Source organism: Mus caroli, chromosome 14 (genome assembly GCF_900094665.2).
Source record: "Mus caroli chromosome 14, CAROLI_EIJ_v1.1, whole genome shotgun sequence".
Lineage (NCBI taxonomy): Eukaryota > Metazoa > Chordata > Mammalia > Rodentia > Muridae > Mus > Mus caroli.
Genome location: NC_034583.1, coordinates 50,696,519 through 50,703,552, shown reverse-complemented (window position 1 = coordinate 50,703,552; position 7,034 = coordinate 50,696,519). Strand labels below are relative to the sequence as shown.

General features: G+C 38.4%; 1 protein-coding gene across 2 annotated transcripts in view; it reads right to left on the bottom strand.

Annotated features, from left to right (window-relative positions):
- Cab39l (calcium binding protein 39 like) overlaps positions 1-7,034 on the bottom strand; it is a 90,133-nt gene that overhangs the window by 59,019 nt on the left and 24,080 nt on the right. The window contains exon 1 of one of the 2 annotated variants that reach the window (XM_029468718.1): positions 3,430-3,814. The exons of the other annotated variant lie outside the window; for it this stretch is intronic. The gene's annotated coding sequence lies outside the window, so the exon portion shown is untranslated. Of the gene's footprint in view, positions 1-3,429; positions 3,815-7,034 lie in introns of those variants that run through there. 2 annotated transcript variants of the gene reach the window in all.

Genomic DNA, 7,034 nt, shown 5'->3' with positions numbered 1-7,034 from the left:
TGGTTCATAGGTATGCTATGAAAACAATTCACAGTATCATAAGCACTACACTTATCCAATGTTAGTCTATAAAAATATTACCAAGGAGTGATTGAATTGTGAAATGAAAATAACACAGATGGTGCTAACTTACGAGAGAGAAAGAAAAGAATGGTGCATCTGCGTGGCAGTCTTGAGTGAGTGAGGTTTGTGAGGAGAGGAGTCCAGAGCATGTATGTGTTCAGAATCTTGAATACACGAACACATGCAGGTGTCAACTCAATGTACACCCACAACAGACTTAGTTTTTCTGGCTGAGATAATAATATAATCCTTTGTCTTTCAAAGTAGGAAGATACTTGATGAGTCTCTGCTGGACATTTAAGTCACAAAGTTAGAAAGTATGTTTTCTCACTTATAGATAGTAAAGATTTCTGCTTAAGTCAGTTATTTAATTACAAGCAGAAGAGTGAGTATAACTGCAATAGATGTGTCAATATGATAATGTTTTTTTCCCTTCGAAAAGCAATGGGATAGTTTCTCTAAGCAACAAAATAAGGATGTATGTATGTATGTATGGGCATACAGCATTAAAGTGTTTCAATCTCTCTTATTTAATAAGTATTAAGACCAAGACCCTACTATATGCTATTTAGGATTACTCAAAATCACTAGTTATACATTATTCTATAACAGAATGAAGAAAGGGTGATCCAAGTAAGTGTCGCCTACAGCTACTCATTGTCTCACTGAGCAAGTCAAGTGGACGGCACTGCTAACTTTCATATACTGTATATAAGCACTTTGAAGAAATGTTCAGGACCAATCGAACTCAACTTGGAGAGAGTTAATTTGGATTTTTTTTTACATAGGCCACATTTCTTCATATTGTTCCTAGTACACATATGAAATAGATAAACCCTTTGAGTTGACACCTGCATGTGTTCGTGTATTCAAGATTCTGAACACATACATGCTCTGGACTCCTCTCCTCACAAACCTCACTCACTCAAGACTGCCACGCAGATGCACCATTCTTTTCTTTCTCTCTCGTAAGTTAGCACCATCTGTGTTATTTTCATTTCATAATTCAATCAATTCACTTTAGGCCATCTCTCAGTTTGGAAAATCTATAGCCCTAAAGCCCCCCATGCTTTTTTTTTTAATTTTGGAAAAGCTTCTGCCTCTCTCCCTCTTTCCTCCCCCTCTCTTCTTCCTCTCCCCCTGTCATTGCCTCTCTTTGTGGTGGTGGTGGGGGAACGTATGTGTTTCATGTGTGTACGTGGCCAAGTATAAGTATATATAAACGGGTATGCATATTGGTATGCATGCTGGTGGAAGCCAAAAGTTAGTGTTAAGTATCTTCCTCTACTTCTCTCTGCTTTATTTTACCAAGCCAGGGTCTCTCACTGAACCTGGAGCTCAGGAATTCAGTAAGACCAACTGGCCAGCAAGCTCTGGGATCTTATCTTCACCTACCCAGCACCTGTATTGCAGGCGTATACTACCACACCTAGAGTTTTTAAGGCAGAGTTAAGGTAGCAAACACTGTACTGGCTGAGCCATCTCACCAGCCTGTCCATTCCATTTACGAAGACTAAAGAAGCAGGCCAGTCCTCAGGTAATAACTCTTTACAGGTACCTACAATGTGCTACTCACTGTATCAGAACTGGCTGCACAGAGAAGTAAAGGCTAGAAAGGTTCCTATACCAAGAGAAATCTGACAGCGATGTGAGATTGAATACTATATAAATTGCAGCCAACTTTGGAAGTACCTAAGAATCCCATTTAAGCATCCTTCTAAATGCACCAAGCTTATATTAAACTTGCTCTTCTTTAAGCATTGATATGCAGCAGAAATAAGACTTTCTCATGGTTGTTTCAGGCTTAGTTTGGACACTAGAACAGATTTTCTAATCTCTCTCAAGGTGGCGATGGTTCTTCTGTAGTGTAAATAAAATATATAGTCAGCCTATTAAAAAAAACTTAGCAGCTACTTGATAATTATTTTTCAAGGAAATGGGATCTTACACTCAATAGTCTGCTCAGAAATGAACTTATGAAATACAATGTTTGCAAAGTGGAATGCCTTATTCTTTCTTTCTATATTTACATTACTCTGGGCGTAGGAAAGGGTGGCATCACTAAGGTAACACTAGCAAATTACTAAAGCAACCGCCCCTAAAGACTGGCAAGTTTAATGTAAATTTTCCATCCATCTAAGGATGGAGTACTGATATATTGGCTTTAGTGTATGATAGTGTTCAGAAGTTTCCACGATCAACTGAGTTCTTATACATAAATCAACAAGCTGGAGGAAAATAAGCCGCAAAACAAAACCTGTTCTACAGGCTTCTGTACCCACAGAGAACCGACTGGAAAGCAAGCCATTTTATGTACAGGCTCTAAGCCTACCATGTGGTTCCTGGCTCTTTGCAGTCTTAATTTTAACTATTTTTCTTCTGCTTTAAAAGGCTCACTTGAATCAATAACTGAAGACACTGATTTCTTGAAGCTAGGATAGGGCAAAGTGGAAACTTTGCTCAAAATAGCCATCTTTTTGTAATGTATCTACTTAAAAGTTAAAAATATATACTTCCTTCTATAGGAGAATGATCACATACTTTCTATGCCTGCCCTTAAATAGAACACATATGTTTATACCTGTATATATGTAGCTGTAGAGAGTGTATACTATCCTATTAAAGATTATACAAATGAAGCCTTTATTGGAATACAAATAAATGTAATAAGAATTTATTCCCTTTGCTCTTTTATACATTTCTAGTTATATTATCTGCAAGAGAACTTGGCATCACTATAAGAAGAAAATAACTATTTAACTTGTATAACTCAGAAATGTATATACATTCACCTTACATCAACTGTGAATTTTATATGCAGATTATCTCCTTTTTGTTTTTCTTACAGAACTTTGGAGAAACCAGGTGTCACTTTGGATTTCATAGTAGCATTTAATGTTCAAATTATATGCACTATCAATTAATGCTAGCAATACTTTAAGGTGAATTATGGCTGAATGATATAGTTCATAGTAACTTATAATATCAAACATCATAAGGATAGCTTTAAACTTACTGATAATATACTTCCAAATTTCAAGCACTTTGAAGAAAAACATGGAAAACTGTACATTGCCACAATTTTATTTTTGGAAACTGTAAATTAAAACCCATTTCCAAAATAAGATATTTGGTGGACACAAAATAGTTGGTAAGGATTCAAGTGCCTTAGGCAACAGAGAAGTATTGTTTTGTAGTTGTTTTTTTTTTTTCAAACTTCTCCTAGTAACAGCAGTTCATTATGCAGAGAAACGAGGCAACACTCTAATTTAAAATGAATATAAGCATAATTGTAGAATTCAACTGTACCTTATTAATTCATTTTTCTCAACTCAAACCAATACAGATAATCTTGTTGATACTCACCAAGGGATATAGAAACTCCCAGCTTGTCTAAGCAACAAAAAGCAGACCCATGGTGAGGTAGTGAAGACAGCTCTTTTCTCAGGTTCAAAACACTTCAGCTGAAGCAACCTTTATCTTCCATTTACTAAAGGGTGCCTCCTCCTACGCAAGCGTGGTGGATAAAAGACTTAGCACAATTCCGTCTTGACTTTCTGACTCTGAGGAGTAACAGTTACTACCGGAAAACGTTAGGAGAAAATGATCACTTGAACACTCACAGAGAGCTGCAGTAAATTTCCACTCTGCTTGCTCTCAGATTCCAAGCCTTGCTTGTCTCTTAATCTGTCATAGGCAGTTCTGTTTCTGGTCAAACCAGCTTGCTGATTCGTTCTCTCCCTCTCTAGCATGGGTGTGAGATACACACCACACAGTCACAGCTCCATTTGCTCCCTCCCTCTCCTATTGTGTAACATTACAAGAATGCCTGCAAAGCAATTAAGCAGAGGCAAAATTAATTCTTGGGCAAAAAGAAAAGTCTAAAAATAAGCAAAAGAAAAATTTGATGTAACTTCTCTCCCTTTAAGTCTCAAGCCAATTCCTAGATGGGATTTTGTCAAATGATTAAGCTGCCTGAATCATCTTGCTTAAAATTGTAAAGGAAGATTCCCAGCAACTGCTTATTGATGTAATAATAACTGATTCGTCTGCTAATGTGTTGGCTCCTCAGGGATGATGCACCTCCCTGTAATAATGAGAAAGTGTGGTGAAGATATACGGGGGCACTACCAATTCAACAAAAAGCCGAGAAAGCAAGGGAAACTTTAGAATTTTTAATTCAATTTTAACAGTGTACTTTTATAAAACAGCAATGAATTCAGTATATTATGCTTTCAAGTACAGATCAACACTGGCAGTCATAGTGAGAAAAGTGTAAGAACACAGAAAAATACAAACATGAGAACTCTAACTAGAGCCTCTTAATGTTTTATTGCAAAGTAGATGCAACTATTTCAATGGAAAGTTTCCCATGTAAGCACTCGTGGTCAAGCTCCATTACACTTTCTCAGTGAGGACTGGAAAGGCCAGAGAACATTTAAAACATTCTCACATCTACAAATATAAAGTAAAATACCTTAAAATGATGGCTCTTTCTGCAAAGCTGGAAGAGCAGGCGCTGGGGAAACAGAGTGGGACGGTGCCTCAGATGGCATTCTCAGGTTTATTTGGAACTGGAGTTGCCAACTCTGAGTTACAGCTGAGTTGGAGTTACGATCCAGCTCCCAACCCCCAATATGTAACAGGCCTCGATTTTTCTCCCGACAGGACTTCCAAGTACGAGTCTAACAGCAGTAGTTACAGGATCCATTACTCATACACTAATCCTTCTCCACAGAAACAATGTATCTCTAAGAATGTGAGCTCAGTTAAAGGGTAAATATTCACAAGTAATTGTTTAAACACCTGAAGAAAATACATATATAAAATTTGGCCTTAAAGTACAGATTCTTTGGCTAGTGGGTGGCTAGGCAGATAAAGGTGCTTGCCATCACGACTGATGACTGAAATTCAATCTCCAGGGCCCACATGGCAGACCGAGGGAACTAGCAACTGCAGACTGTCCTCTGACCACATGCAAGTGTGGCACATACACACATACACATAAGAATGTAATATTTATACTTACTGTGGCTCATTTACAGTAGTGAAAGTGGGGAGTGATAGGTTTTGTTTTATAGGAAGGAAGGAAGGAAGGAAAACCTTTGGCCATCAATATCCCAAAAGCATCCTCATTAACTGTATCAATCTTTGAAACAAGACCCCAGGTCTTACTAGAATCATGTAAATAACAATGGAACAACCTGGCTACTAGGTATATATGACTGGTACGAGATTGAGAATCCTCAAGAGGTAAGAAAAAGATACAATGAAAGGCTTCTATTACTTGGCCCAAGGAACTAAAGAAAGAGCAATTTAAAGTCCTTTATCAGCTTCCTGTCATGCATTATGCACCATGATTTAACTGCAGAGAGTGGAGCTGGGCACACTCACATATTACAATTCCAGTCCAATCCACTGCCCAGCATCCATCCATTCTTATCCTCTCCCACATCTATACTTTCAAGAACTGCCTTGCCTAACATAACACCAGTAAAGTTTTCCAGATAAGATTAGCAGTGTGCTCACCCTCGCCTGTTGGCTTGCTATACCTAGATTATAAAATTACCACTCTCCCCATAAAAGAACCAAGTAAGGGAAAGCAGAAAGGCACATTGTGGTGGTTTGACTAGTAATAGGAATTTTAATGCTTGGTCATTAGGGAGTGGCACCATTTGACAGGAACTAGGAGGTGTGGCCATGTGCTAGTGAGTGTCTCTGGGGGTGGGCTTTGTGGTTGCAGAAGCCATGCCAAGCCCAGAGTTTCCTCTTGCTTTCTGTAGATCCAGGTATTCTCTTCCTGCTGCCTTTGGATCTGGATCTGGAATTCTCAGCTGTGTCTGTCTACATGCCAACACATTCCTCACCATAAGGACAATAGACTAAACCTCTGAAACTGTCAGCAAGCCCCAATTAAAAATATTTCTTTTACTAGAGTTGCCATCATCATGACGTCACAGCAATAGAACACCAAGACACACATGAAAAAGCAAAAATGAAGAAACATCAGTATATGTGGTCCACACACAAGGGTGGAAATGCTTTTCTTTTGGCAGGCACTATGGGTGTTCCTGTCTGAGATCTTTCCAATTGAGCCAGTAAGATGTGCAGACACAGGAGAGCATGTGCACGTGCGTGTTTAGGTCTCTTGAGTGTGGTTCAGTGGAGTGGTTTCTATATATATGTAGTGCTTCTGACTTATGAAACTTCCCCAAAGCACAAACGATACCTCCTTATTCTCTAGTCATTCCCCAATAAACCAATCACACTACATACAATAAGCTTATTATACTCAAAACAAATATTGAAAAAATGTTTCAGTATTTTTCCCATCCTTAACAGCAGAAATTACTGTATTACTTTACCTTCATAAAATAAACATACATGCATATATTACACTATGAGATACACAAAAGATGTGCTGGACACACAGAATTTTCTAAAATGAGTAAAAACAAACCTTTGCTTTTAAAGTAACATATATGTCTTTCTTCTCCCCACCATCTTTCTAGAATTTAATTTAATTTTTAATCAAGATTTTAATTTTTAATTAGGTATATGTGTAGGCCTGTGTGTCCTTATGTACACATGAGTGCAAGTGTTATGGAGAATAGAGGGAGTGGTAAGTCCCCCAAAGCTAGAGTTAAAGGTGATAGTGAGCTGCCTGACATGGATGCTCTTAATTCCTGGGCCTCTCTCTAGCAGCTTCGCACTGTCTTTTACACTCTCACTTTCTGTTCTTGTTCTATTTCAATATTTTCCCCCTCCTTAAACACCAGAACATAGGTATAAACAACTATGGATTTCCCTTCAGCTGATATGGAACAGCACAGGATTTAGTCCTCAATAGCCTTAGACAAGAAAGGAGCCACCTAGCCAGGCGTGGTGGCGCATGCCTTTAATCCCAGCACTCGGGAGGCAGAGGCAGGCAGATTTCTGAGTTCGAGGCCAGCCTGGTCTACAGAGTGAGT